We start from the raw sequence: 13866 nt of genomic DNA, 5'->3' as shown, positions 1-13866 counted from the left end.
GAGGGAGGAGCTAAAGAGAGAGGAATCCAAACTAAAATGTAGCCCTAAGTAAACTCTTCAAAAAGATGGTTAGTTGTGTACTTAGAGTCTCACTATGTTCACAAAGCTTATCCTAGGAGTCATCTCTATATAAGTGACCTCCTATATAGGCCTTCTAACCACAAGAAAAATCGGTGGGATTCCACAGAGAAAATTGTGATTAGCTTAAAGTTTATGGTGCATGTAGCAAACATGAGGGAAACAGACAAAGAAGAAACAGAAGAGTTGTGGGCTGTCTTTCATCCTTCATCTTTGCCCTGAAGCTCTGCCCTTCACCAGGGAGGTCTGGTTTATCACCTTCTCTTCGTAAAAGGCACATCACAAAGAGTAAGCTGTTGGCCCTTGAGGCACAGTGAGCCAAGGCTTGACCAGATCATATCCTCATAGAAAATTTAAGATATTGTTTTATGGATTCTTCTCTCTTTGTTATCACGGGGTGACCACAAGGGAAAGGGAGGTTAAGTTAAAGAACACCATCAGATTACACTTCAGCGCTCCCAGTTGTGACCTGCGGCCCTAACTTTAACTCCAATCTTTCTACCTTCTAGAAAAGGTGGGTTTACAAGGTGGTGCATTGTCAGGACTGAATAAATGACATGCTGGAAGAGGCAGTCCTGGGTTCTGCAGATGCTCTGGGTTACAGGATATGTAGACTTCAAAGTGTTATCGTAAAAACTTGACTCCAAAGTGCACCGTTTCTTATCAGTGTACACATCGTTGCAGTCCACCAAGGGGTCTTCCCATTTAGTTTCAGAAAGTCTGTTGCAACATACGTCCTTCTCTCATTTTGAGAGCAAGTTGAGGCTGTCCTGGATGTTAATACCGGATTTGTTCTTATATATCAAACAAACTTGCAGACAACAAGTGCTAAATGTCTGTGTTTTCCACTCCCGTTTTTGCTGCGTTTGGTGTAATTTCAGATCTGCTCCTCTGGGCATTGAATTCTTGCCATGGAAGCAGCACATCAAAGCACAGCAAACCTTTAGAGTTCAGAGTCTTTCCTGCTTCCCTACAGAGGGTCACGAATACAAACATCCTCAATTGGTGGCGCAGGAGGGAACATCAGTCCATCAACAAAACCAAAAACCAAACAGGAAGCAGCAAATAGCCATGTCTGCTGTTTATTCTGTGGTCATTAAGAAAGGCATAACTTGGTCCTTCAACCAGATTTGTCAATGGCTGTAAAAAAAAAATATGCAGGGTATAGTCATTTCAACTAGTGCAAAGTCTGATCTTAGAGGGATTCGAGATAATTTCCCTAGTAATTTCTCTTGCTACAGCTTATATAAGAATGCTGGAACTTTGGAACGATTAGCTGTTGAATATTTTTCTCTTTTAAAAATGATTAGGCAGAAACTTAACATGTGTTGCAATGTTATGAGTCACTTCAACCTTAATTAAATTTCTGAGACATTTCCTTTCTAGACTGAAGAGGATGAACACACGGTGAGCAAGCCAATGTTCTGAATCCCTGCATGCACTTCCAGTGGTGATACTGAGGTGTGCAAAGCTAGCCCAGATCTTAAAACTTGGCCTGTTGGCTGGCCATCATCCATCCTCAGTCCCTTAGACAGCACTCCACTGTCCCCAACCACCTGCACAAAAAAAAAGAAAGAAAGGAAGGAAGGAAGAAAGAAAGAAGAGAAGAGAAGAGAAGAGAAGAGAAGAGAAGAGAAGAGAAGAGAAGAGAAGAGAAGAGAAGAGAAGAGAAGAGAAGAGAAGAGAAGAGAAAAGAAAAGAAAAGGAAGAAACAAAGAAACGAACAAAACAAAACAAACCAGGCTCCTTGTAAGTATCCAAGTAAGCCTCGGGAAAGCAGCAAGGGATGTAATCTGTCTGTTTTATGAATGCTTCTAGAAACAAATCAGCAAGCCACTTGTCATTCTTAAAATTGCTTGGGGCTGGAGAGATGGCTCAGCTGGTAAGAGCACTGACTGCTCTTCCAAAGGTCATGAGTTCAAATCCCAGCATCTACATGGTGGCTCACAACCATCCATAAAGAGATCTGACGTCCTCTTCTGGCATCTGAAGACAGCTACAGTGTACTTACATATAATAAATAAATAAATATTTTTAAAAAATTGCTTGGACTTTATTGGCTTCACACGATAACTGGAATTGGAGTCTGCTTAATTCCTCTTGTCACCCGGCGAGTAGTCTGCCAAGGAGTGGATGGCAGGAGTCATCCACTGAAAGGTCCCTAGGGTGTGATTCAGTGACAGAGCACTTGTCACACATGTAAAAGGCCTGGGTTGACCCCTGGTACCCCACCTCCCCCGCCCAAAAAACTATAGAATACTAAACACAAGTTTGTCAGTCTGGGTTTTTATATCACTACACACCAACCATTCTGTAACCTTAATGGTGCTACGCCACGTTGGAAAGGATGCAAAAGCAGTGCTTTTGTTAGATATACATGCTAAACGACTGAGGCCGGCACTCACAGTTGCCAAGTCTAGTCGGTATGGGTACTATCAGTTTTAGTAGTTGGTGCTTATTCTTTAGTAAATATTATATTCTATATGGAAAGAAAGCTTGCTCCCAGACATACTTGTTTATTTCAAGAATAAACAAGTCATTTCTTTCTGACAATCACTATACCAGAATTGTTTATCCTGAGTTTATATTTAAAAACAGGACTACCTAAAGGCACAGGGATTGCAGATACGAAATGAACCTGGAGTTAACTCAAATGATTAGTGGCAGTTCAAAAGCTCTAGAGAATTTTACCAGACTCAACAGAAATTTATAATGAAATTGGGTAAAGCTATTTCAATAAAAAATTTTCAACAGCAGAAATACTTTTTTTTATTTTATTGAATATAATCTTCATTACATTTCAAATGGTAAAAACCTTTCCTGGTTTCCTACCTCCCTGAAAACCCCCAACCCCTCCTCCCAACCCCTGCCACCAAGTAAATGCTCCTTCACCTGACCCACTTCCACCTCCCACCCCCCCCACCTCCCCTCTTCCCCCCCCCCCATTTCCCTTTGTTGGGGCATCTATTGAGCCTTCACCAACAGCAGAAATAGTTAAAAGCAGCTAGAACTGACCCTAAAGACACAAAGTACTGGACACCATTGCAATTTGTTGCCTTTGTTGTTGAATGGGAGTGCTGTGACTCTCCTAAAAACTGTTTGTTTGTTTGTTTGTTTGTTTGGTGTTTGAGTTTGGTTTTCGAGGCAGGTCTGTCTTTTGTTTTTCTGCATAGCTCTGGACTCTACTTGTAGGCCAGGCTGGCAGGAACTCACAGGCCTCCATCTGCCTCTGCCTACCAAGGCATACACTACCACATGCACTCGGCTCAGTAAACTTATTTTAAAGGTTTTCTATCTCTTGAAATTTAGACAAATAAAAATTCTTTACTCTTTTATGAGTGGAGATACTATGCTAACTATCTAGCTCACCCAGGAGAATATAAGATTGAACTGGACAGATCCACCAACTAATCTGCAGGAGTTAATAAAGCCAGAAACCTAACAGGATTATCGATCACGGTGTTACCAAGGCAGAAGTATTTTCCTCCCCTTTTCAAAGCCTATAAAGATGTAAATAAAAAAAAAAAACTCCAGGATTAAATTAGGGGTAGGAATCAATTCTTTCCCCAAACAGAGCTTTCTGACAGCCAATAGGCTCAAACTGGGAGGGCAGAGAAGCCATTAAAAAATGAACTGAAAACTCCTAGCTAAATAAAACACAAGTGCCCCGACGAACATTAGCTCCAGAAAGATGGGACTCACTCTTCAACAAGTTAAGTGGTTATACTTATCACTATACAGGCAGAGACCTGTGGACCTGATTTTAAATTTTTAGCAAGTTTTGGCAGACTTGTGGTTCTTCCCCTTCCTCATGGTGTTTGATATCTCTTCTCTGATTGGTCCCATGTTTTCACTGTATTTGCATAGTCATATTCAGCTAATCAGAGCCTAGCCGTTTTCTATAAATGCAGGCATCCTGGGCTTTATCAGTCAGAGTTCTCCTGAGGAACACACACACACACACACACACACACACACACACACACCTAGTCCAACAATGGTTTTCTACCAACAGAAAGTTCAAGGTTCCAGTTTTTTAATCAGAGAGGCTCAATGTCTCAGATGACCTTTAGTATATACTAGAATCCTAAAGAAGTAGGTTCTAATACCAGTGAAGGAAAGAACTTGCCAACCAGAGTGAGAACAGGCAGGCAAAAAGAAAAAGCTTCTTTCTTTCTTACCTTCCTTTATATGCCAGCAGAAAGTATGGCCCAGATAAAGCGTAGATGTGGATTTTCAGTGGTCTTTCCACCTCAAGTGATCTGGATTTGAAGTGGGTCTTCTTACCCCAGATGACCCAATGAACAAAAAAATCTCTCACAGATCTTCCTGGAGAAGTGGGTTTTTAGTGCCAGAAGTAGTCAAGTTGACAACCAAGATCAGCCATCACAAGCCTGTCTGTTGTTAAAGTCACACAGAATCATATCTTCTTATGGCATGCCTAATTTCCAAATGAAAACCTTAACCGGGTGATAATTACACGTAATAAAATGTAAATATTCCACCTACAACCAAAAACACATTATATAATTCAGAATAGGTGGCAGTCTACTTAGAGGGACATTTTAGTATCTCAAAACTTAAATATGATAAACACTGATACTATCTCAATTGATGATAAAGAAGTCAAGAAAAGAGCACAAACACATTAATGTAATTCCTTGTTTCTGCAACTGGTCACGCGGCCTTAGCTGGTACTTAATGACTACCATCCTCTACTCACCACTCTATTTCTTCACCCTCAGCAAGCACCACAGCTGGCTTTGGTTATTGGTTTAAGAAGTGACCCATACCTTCATGCCTGAAGAGTCTGCGCCCTTGCCATCCTGCTTGGATTAGATTTACTTTCCGATTGACTTTAATCTTAAGATACCGTGGCACCAAGCATCACCCGCAAAGATCTCCTGTACTCCAGATATAATCTTGCTTACCTCCACTATGAAGAAGTAATTCAATTTCCCATTGGTAATCTGAATCCAATTACCTTGTTATCATTGTTATTCCTTCCTTAGCTAGTGGCTAATAGGCAATAGAAGTGGGGGTGGGTAGGAGTCTGAATTTCCGGGAAGGGGGTCCTGAATCTCCAGCTTAGTGGAATGTTTATTGTGTCTCCTGGCACCACCCCCTCTGGAACCAAAACTTCTAGTCCAGCAGAACTTAAGGTCCTGGGAACAGGAAGCAAATTTTTACTAGTGGACCACTAAAAATGACAGTGAGTGAAATAATTCCCTGTTCACCCCTCGACTCCTGGACCCATAAATCCTGGCTTTGGGGAAAGCATTACCATATGTTGGACACTGAATCAAAGCATATATTGCCTTCTGGAGAACTCTGCCCCAGCCCTGCAGGCTACTGCCACCAAATTGGCTTTGTAACAGCGTCTTCAATAAGCCATTCCATTGTTCTATCTGGCCAGGTGATTCAAGATGGTGGGGAACATGGTAAGACCAGTGGATCCCATGATCAGGGGCCCACTGTCGCACTTCTCAGCCTGTAAAGTGAGTTTCTACGTTAGAAGCAATAGTGTATGAAATACCATGATGGTGGATTATGTATTCTGTAAGTCCATGGGTGGTGGTTTTGACAGAAGCATTATGTGTAGGAAAGGTAAATCCACAGGTGGAATAAGTACATATTCCAGTAAGCAAAAGCATTGCTCTTTCCACAGAGGAAGTAATCAAATCTAGTCAACTTGCCACCAGGTCACTGGCTGCTCATAGCTGGCCTCAGTGCTGTTCTAAGCAGATTTGACCAGGCCAGCTTTGGTAAGTAGACGTCTATGTTGTTCTGGTGGAGACGTAACCTCCATCTCCTCCACCAGAGCCACTTTATTCATGGGCCCATCGCGCAGTGACAGGGATGGCTGGGGAAAGGGGCTGACTATTCATAGAATGTGTGATCCTATCTACTTGATTATTGAACTCCTTGCATGAAGTCACCTTTTGGTGAGCATTTACATGGGGCACAAGTATCTTCTCATCCTTTGTCCATTCAAGGAGATCTATCTACATCCTTCTTCTCCAGATGTCTTTCTCACCATTTTCCAATCATGTTCTTCCCAAGTTCCCAATTATTTAGCCAAACAATTAGCTATAGCCCCTGAATCAGTTAATTACACATCTAGCTATTTCTTCTTCCTAGCAAAATGCACAGCTATATGTACTACTGAAGTTCTGCCCACTGTGATATTTTTTCCTTCGTTGGAGTCTTTCAGAGTTTTCCCAGAAAGAGGTTGTAATGCTGCCACTGTCCGCTTCTGGATGGTGCCGCGTAATATGCACAACTATCAGTAAACAAGGCCCTAGTTTTTGCTTTCTCAATTCATCTATCTGAAGAAATACTTCATGAGCCTCTTATATAGGTGCATGCTTGGGAGCAGAAAGATGGCATTGTATCTTATGCAATAGGAATAGAAGCTGGGCAGTGATCACTTCTCGGCCTTTTGGCTAAGATCAAGTGTAGAAACTGGGCAGTAGTGGCACATACCTTTAATTCCCAGCACTTGGGAGGCAGAAGCAGCCAGATTTCTGAGTTCGAGGCCAGCCTGGTCTACAGAGTGAGTTCCAGGACAGTCAGGGCTACACAGAGACACTCTGGGAAAAAAAAAAGGAAGAAAAAAAGAAAAAGGAATAGAAACCAAACCATGGGCATTTGGGCAACTTCTTCATGCAACTTGCTTGAACCCTCAGGATCTACTTAAGCCCACTTGCATACATACAACTCTATTTGATAATAAATTGATGCTATGCACATCCTACTTTATGGGTTGGTGGGGCCAATCATAACACCCAGCACTCCGGCAGCTCAGATCTCATGGTAACTTGATAGGCCATTGTCAAGCATTCAGTTTCCAGTAAGGCCCAATAGCAGATCAAAAACTGTCTCTCAAAGGGAGAACAGTTGACTGTAGAGAGTGGTAGAATCTTGCTCCAAAATCCCTAAGGTATGTTCTGCGATTCACCAATGGGGGCTTGCCAAAGACTTCATATAGCACCGATACCTACCACTGAACACATTAAGCACCACATCAGGCCGGGCGGTGGTGGCGCACGCCTGTAATCCCAGCACTCTGGGAGGCTGAGGCAGGAGGATTTCTGAGTTCAAGGCCAGCCTGGTCTACAGAGTGAGTTCCAGGACAGCCAGGGCTACACAGAGAAACCCTGTCTCGAAAAAACCAAAAAAAAAAAAAAAAAAAAAAAAACCAAATAAAAAAAAAAAAAAACCCACATCAGATTTGCTGGGTCACATGGCCCAAGTCTTTGACCAGTCTGCACAGCAGCAGACTGGTCCTTTGGAAGAGCCTTCTCTTATTCCAAGCCCCACCCAAAGCAGCTTTTTTTTTTTTTTAAATCACTTACTATATGGTATGAAGCAACACATCCGAGTGAGGAGTGTACTGTCTCCAGAATCCAAAGAGGCCCACTGTGTATTATGCTTCTTTTTTGGTGGTAGGAGGGACCAGGTACAATAACTTGTCCTTCACCTTAGGAGGAATTATCTCTTCATTTCCCACACTTCTGGACTCCTAGAATTTTTACTGAGGTGGGAGACCTTTGAATTTTGGTTGGATCTCTTTCCCATCCTCTGATGCACATATGTGATACCAACAAGTTCAAACTTGTTGCTACCTTGTGCTCACATGGTCCAATCAAAATAATGTCGGCAATATAGTTCACCCATATAATATTTTGTGGAAGAGACAGAAGATCAAGAGCCCTTTAAACTAAGTTATTACATGGGGGCTAGAGAGTTACTTGAGGTAAAATTGTAAAGGACTGCTGGCCTTAACACCCAAAAGCAAATTGCTTCTGGTGGTCCTTATGGACAGGTACCAAGAAAAAAATTTTGCTAGATCAAAGCTGCATACCATGTACCAGAAGATGTGTTAATCTGCTCAAGTAAAGAGGCTATATCTGGTACAGAAGCTGTAAGTGGAGTCACTACTTGATTAGTTTACAATAGTCAACCATCATTTTTCAAGACCCACCTGTCTTCTCCTCTGGCTGGATAGGAAAGTTAAAGAGATGATGACCGACCACCCTGTGTCTTTCTTTTCTTTTTTCTTTCTTTCTTTTTTTGTTTTTGTTTGTTTTTGTTTTTGTTTTTGCTTTTTCAAGACATAGTTTCTCTGTGTAGCCCTGGCTGTCCTGGAACTCACTCCATAGACCAGGCTGGCCTCGAACTCAGAAATCTGCCTGCCTCTGCCTTCCAAGTGCTGGGATTAAAGGTGTGTGCCACCACCGCCCGGCCACTCTGTGTCTTTCAGGTCCTTGATGGTGGCACTCATTTCTGCAGTTCCTCCAGGAAGGTGATACTGTTTTTGATTCACCATTTTCCCTGGAGGCAACTATAAAGGCTTCCACTTAGCCTTTCCAGTCACAAAAGCCCTCACTCCACTGGAGAGGGAACCAATGTGAGAATTCTGCCAACTTCTAACTGCATCTATCCCAAGTACATATTCTGGATCTGAGGAAATAACCGTAGGATGAATTCTGGGACCCACTGGCTCCATTGTGAGTTGGACTTCAGACCAAAACTGCATTGATCATCTGACCTTCACAAACTCCTACTTTAACTGGAGGGCCACAATGTTTCTTGAGCGTCTCCCAGAATCAGCATGTGTTGACTGGTTTTGTGTCAACTTGACATAAGCTGGAGTTATCACAGAGAAAGGAGCCTCGCATGAGGAAATGCCTCCATGAGATCCAGCGGTGGGGCATTTTCTCAATTAGTGATCAAGGGGGGGAAGGCCCCTTGTGGGTGGTACCACCTCTGGACTGGTAGTCTTGGGTTCTATAAGAGAGCAAACTGAGCAAGCCAAGGGAAGCAAGCCAGTAAGAAACATCCCCCCCCCCCCCCGCCCCCATGGCCTCTGCACCAGCTCCTGCTTCCTGACCTGTTTGAGTTCCAGTCCTGACTTCCTTTGGTGATGAATAGCTATGTGGAAGTGTAAGCTGAATAAACCCTTTCCTCCCCAACTTGCTTCTTGGTCCTGATCTTTGTGCAGGAATAGAAACTAAGATATAGCAACAATTCAGAAGCAGTATCTAGTAAACTGTAGATACTGTAATATCTTATTGTTTGTTTCCTTTCCCCCAGTGAACACTAACCTGTATAAGTTTGATCTCTCTTTCTCCCAGCCCCATGCTCCCAGAAATAAGACTCAAACTCAAAATACATTTACAAATACCTTGACAAAATAGCTAGGCTCTTCTCTGACTAGATCATAATTAAAACCCATTTATTGTAATCTACACTCTGTGCTCAGGTACACTGCATCTGCACTCTTCATATCTTCCTGGACAAATCTGCAGCACCTCATCTCACACGATCCCAGAAGCTTTTCTGCCTCCAGGATGTCCCACCTCCTATTTCCTGCCTAAGCCATAGGCCGTCACATATATTATTGACAAGTTCCACATCCATACAGACACAAGTTACTTTCTTTACCGTTACCCTTGTAAGAGACTGCAGGTCCCTCTGGAGAAGGACCGGAGAAAAGCTAACAGAACTCTTAGATAATCACCATTCAGTGGGCCCATCTCTATAATCTCAGCTTGATTTAGTTTTATATTCTTTTACCATTATCCATATTTGTAAATGTCCCTTTTAGAAACAGAATAATGTAGAAAAATTTTCCACCCTAACTTATTTATAGCCAGCCTAACATGGATATCAAAACATAAACAGTCAAGTACGAGAAAACCACGTTGGGCAGCTTAAATCATGAGCAAATGCCAAGACAAACAATACTCGTAAACGACAGCCTGTCACATACAAGCTGATTTGCTTATCACATTAACAGAATAAGAAAAAAATCATCTTATTATCTCACTGAATGCAGGAAAGCAGCAATTGGTTCAAAATGTCTCTGGATGATTAAAATATGATATATTATATATATACTCCTCCACTGCTGGTGGGAATGCAAGCTGGTACAACCACTCTGGAAATTAGTCTGGCGGTTCCTCAGAAAACTGGACATGATACTACCAGAGGACCCTACTATACCACTCCTGGGCATATACCCATAGGATTCCCCGGCATGCAATAAGGACACATGCTCCACTATGTTCATAGCAGCCCTATTTATAATAGCCAGAAGTTGGAAAGAACCCAGATGCCCCTCAATGGAGGAATGGATACAGAAAATGTGGTATATTTACACAATGGAATACTACTCAGCAATTGAAAACATGAAATTCTAAGGGAAATGGTTGGATCTGGAAAATATCATCCTAAGTGAGGTAACACATGGAATACAGTCACTGATAAGTGGATATTAACTCAGAAACTCTGAATACCCAAGACACAATTCACATATCAAATGACTCCCAAGAAGGAAGGGGAGGGCCCAGATCCTGAAAAGGCTTGTTCCAGCATTGTAGGGGAGCACCAGGACAGAGAAGTAGGAGGGGGTTGATAGGAGAATGGACGGAGGGAAGAGGGCTTAGGGAACTTATGAGGAGGGGGGGACGGGGAAAGGGAAAATCGTTTTGAATGTAAACATATAATATAGAAAAAACATAGAATATATAAAAAATTATAATAAAAAAAGAAATCACTTTCCCCAAGAGCGACATTTTGTGATACCTGGGCAGAGTGTGCATGAAGGGCGCAGAGGGAAGGGGCGCAGAGAGAAAAGAAGCCCAATTCTAGGGCTGCAGGAATGGTTTGTTTTCTCTGCCAATTAATTAAATGGCAGGAAGGAAGTATTACTAGAAAAGTTGGGGTCTCCCAGGAGAGCCATTGTATGATACCTCAGACTCTGAGGTCCCTCATTAGGGTTCTTGGTCCCATTAATAAGAGATTTTTAAGAACAGACATAAACTGAAGCTTGTGGGCTATTTATTAGAATTTAAAAGGAAAACCCCAAGGCTGGCAAGCTATAAATCTCACAGCTGCCTGGAAGGGAGAGGAAGAAGGGGGAAGAGAAGGGACAGAGTCTCCAAGGAAGAGAGAACGCTGCAGGAAGACCATCCCCAGTGGCTGGCAACCACTGGACAGAGAGGGGTTCGGAGCTTTCGAGAAAGAACAAAGACCCTGTGCTTCAGCTAGACAGGTTAAAGGCATGCCTGCATTCAGGCCAGCTCCCAAGACAGAAGAGAGGGAAGATAATAGTAATGCCTCTAAGGGTTGGTAGTCAGAGCCAGGGCCTGCACTGGGAGGTGAGAGTTCTGAGAAGGCAAAGTACCTGCTTTCTAGGTGGTGCCTGAATGAAAGAGAAGGTGGGAAGTGGAATACAAAAGGAAGGTTTGTGAAGAACCGGCTGGTCTCCAGCTTAGGCTTAAACGCCACCTTATAGTAACAACAAACTAGGTTCATTCCTGCTCCTGATGAAACCTGTTTCTCAAGCATCCGGCTGTGCCTCACCTGTAACCCTGACTATAAATGGTTTTCTACCGCCTGTTCTGGGAACAGCAATCATGTCTTTGTTTCAAAAAGTTAACAACTGTTTTGCAACACTAACTTTGTTTCAAAAGGGTCCTCAAGGCTGTCATCTTATGGCCCCCTGTTGTTGAGGCCCTGCAATCCTGCCTTTGGTTTAGGAGGTCAAGTTGGTTTATGACCAACTTGGTATGCTTATGTTCTGCTCCTGTAAACATATCTATTTTGCCCAACAAGTCTTAGTTAAGGTTTCCATTGCTGTTAAAAGACACAGGGCAACTCTTATAAAGGACAGCATTTAATTGGGGCTGGCTTACACTTTCAGAGGTTCACAGTCCATTGTCATCATGGCGGGAAGCCGTGGTAGCGTCCAGGCAGACTTGGGGCTGGAAGAGTCAGGATGTAAAGTGAATAAATAAATATATTAATGAAAACAGAGAATACTTTTATATATTAGATGGGAAAAGATATCGGGTTGAGAATGGAAAGAACATAGCTTAGTTGGATTTTCTGCTTTAAGTAGGCACTGGAATTATTAAAGATTTTTAACTTTCCAGAACCTCCCACCTCCCTCTCCTCATTTGTGAACTAGAAATCGCCTGTATCATTAAGAGCATTAATTCAGATGCAACAGTTGCAAAAGGAATATATATATATATATAACTGAAGGAGATCTCTGCAAAGCAACGGGAAGCAAAAAGCAGCCTGCAAAGGTCGCCATAGCAACGCGGAGCAACCACTTTCTGATGTTTCCCTACTTAAAGCAGAAACAGACCTGCAGACCGAACTGTGAATTTCTGTCAACGTTTGGCAGACAGAGTTCTATTCCCCGCTCCCGCCCCCTCCCCCAGCCTCCCCCCCCCTCCATCGCTCCTCCCCACCACCGCCTCCACCGGGTTTGACAGCTCTTCCCTGATTGGTCTTGTCTTTCACTCTATTTGCATAACCACATCCATTGTGCAGCATCACTTCTGTGTAGATTCAGTTTCCTGGGCTACCGAGCCACGACTGCTGCCTTCAAGATAGCCAAGGACAGACTTGACTGAGGCTTTCTCCACCTGAGCTGGCTGGAGCAGACTCCAGGACTCACCAGCTGCTGTAAGCGGAAGGACACTTTCCTATTTCAGCCTCCAAGACTTCCACCTTGGTTGGGCTGAAGGGAATCTGAGCTTACAAACTGCTTCTAGCCTCCGAGACCTACCACATCTGAGACTATTGGCTCAAGACCCATCGGCTTGTTCCCTGGTGGTGACCTTGTCCTTTGAGATCTACTGGACGCAGGAGGTCTGCTATGCAAGCAGCTGTTCCTGTTACCACTCCGAAGCCCTCTGATAGCTTTTGTGCTCTACCCCTTCTCAGAGCAGAATGCTACTCCCAGATGTGGCAGCTCTCTGGCATCCTACCGTTATTAAGAATCCAAACTTGTTTTATTTATTGACAATGCATTTAAAGTTTTATCTAGAGGAAAGGTAGGCAACCTTTCCCGTCTTAGTCAGGGTTTATATTCCTGCACAAACATCATGACCAAGAAGCAAGTCGGGGAGGAACAGGTTTATTCAGCTTACAGTTCCAAATTGCTGTTTATCACCAAAGGAGGTCAGGACTATAACATACACAGGGCAGGAAGCAGGAGCTGATGCAGGAGGCCATGGAGAGATGTTTCTTACTGACTTGCTTCCCCTGGCTTGCTCAGCCCGCTCTCTTATAGAACCCAAGACTACCAGCCCAGGGATGGCACTGCCCACAAGGGGCCCTCCCCCCTTATCACTAATTGAGAAAATGCCCCACAACTGGATCTCATGGAGGCACTTCCCCAACTGAAGCTCCTTTCTCTGTGATAACTCCAGCTCATACCAAGTTGACACAGGACACCAGCCAGTACATTGCCTGAGTTGACACTTGTAGTCTGAACTCTCTGATTCTAAGGGGAAGGTTAGAAACTGGACAGAGTCTCCACCAGCCACCTTACCTGGATTGAGAAAATCCAAAGCACTTCCCAAAGTCCAATTTAGACCAAAAAAGTCATGGCTGTTGGAACTGGTCTGCAGCTGGTCTGTCCAACTACTGTTTTCTGTACACTTGCAAAACCATTTACTCTAAATAGCTTGCTCAGCAAGTTAATGGGGTGCATTGAAAACTCAACCTTTGCGGGCAAGAAGTGGTCAGCCCAAGGGCCATGGTATGAATGAGTCAGCCAGAAAGAGCACTTGCTGCCCAGCCTGATGACCTCCATTCAATCCCTGGGACCCATATGATAGAAAGAGAAAAAAATCTACTTCTGCAAGTTGTCCTTGAGTTCCCCATAAAAGCCATGAAATGTGCTAAATAATTAAATGCAAAAACTTTTAAAAAAAGATGCTATGTTATAGTCTTTGTCAAAATATAATATTTTAGCTGGGC

At 43.2% G+C, this 13866-nt stretch overlaps 1 long non-coding RNA gene across 1 annotated transcript; it reads right to left on the bottom strand.

Annotated features, from left to right (window-relative positions):
- Window positions 1-230: 230 nt before the first annotated feature.
- LOC127669554 (uncharacterized) lies at window positions 231-13562 on the bottom strand. Its single transcript, XR_007974389.1, has 4 exons — window positions 13436-13562; window positions 11784-11852; window positions 4260-4583; window positions 231-1218 (listed from the first exon to the last, which is right to left on the bottom strand). It is a non-coding gene; the product is annotated as an uncharacterized LOC127669554 (long non-coding RNA).
- Between the last annotated feature and the right edge of the window lie 304 nt (window positions 13563-13866).

The sequence above is a fragment of the Apodemus sylvaticus genome, chromosome 19 (assembly GCF_947179515.1).
Source record: "Apodemus sylvaticus chromosome 19, mApoSyl1.1, whole genome shotgun sequence".
NCBI lineage: Eukaryota > Metazoa > Chordata > Mammalia > Rodentia > Muridae > Apodemus > Apodemus sylvaticus.
The sequence above is the reverse complement of the archived record's forward strand: the minus strand, read 5'-3'. Positions and strand labels throughout refer to the sequence as shown.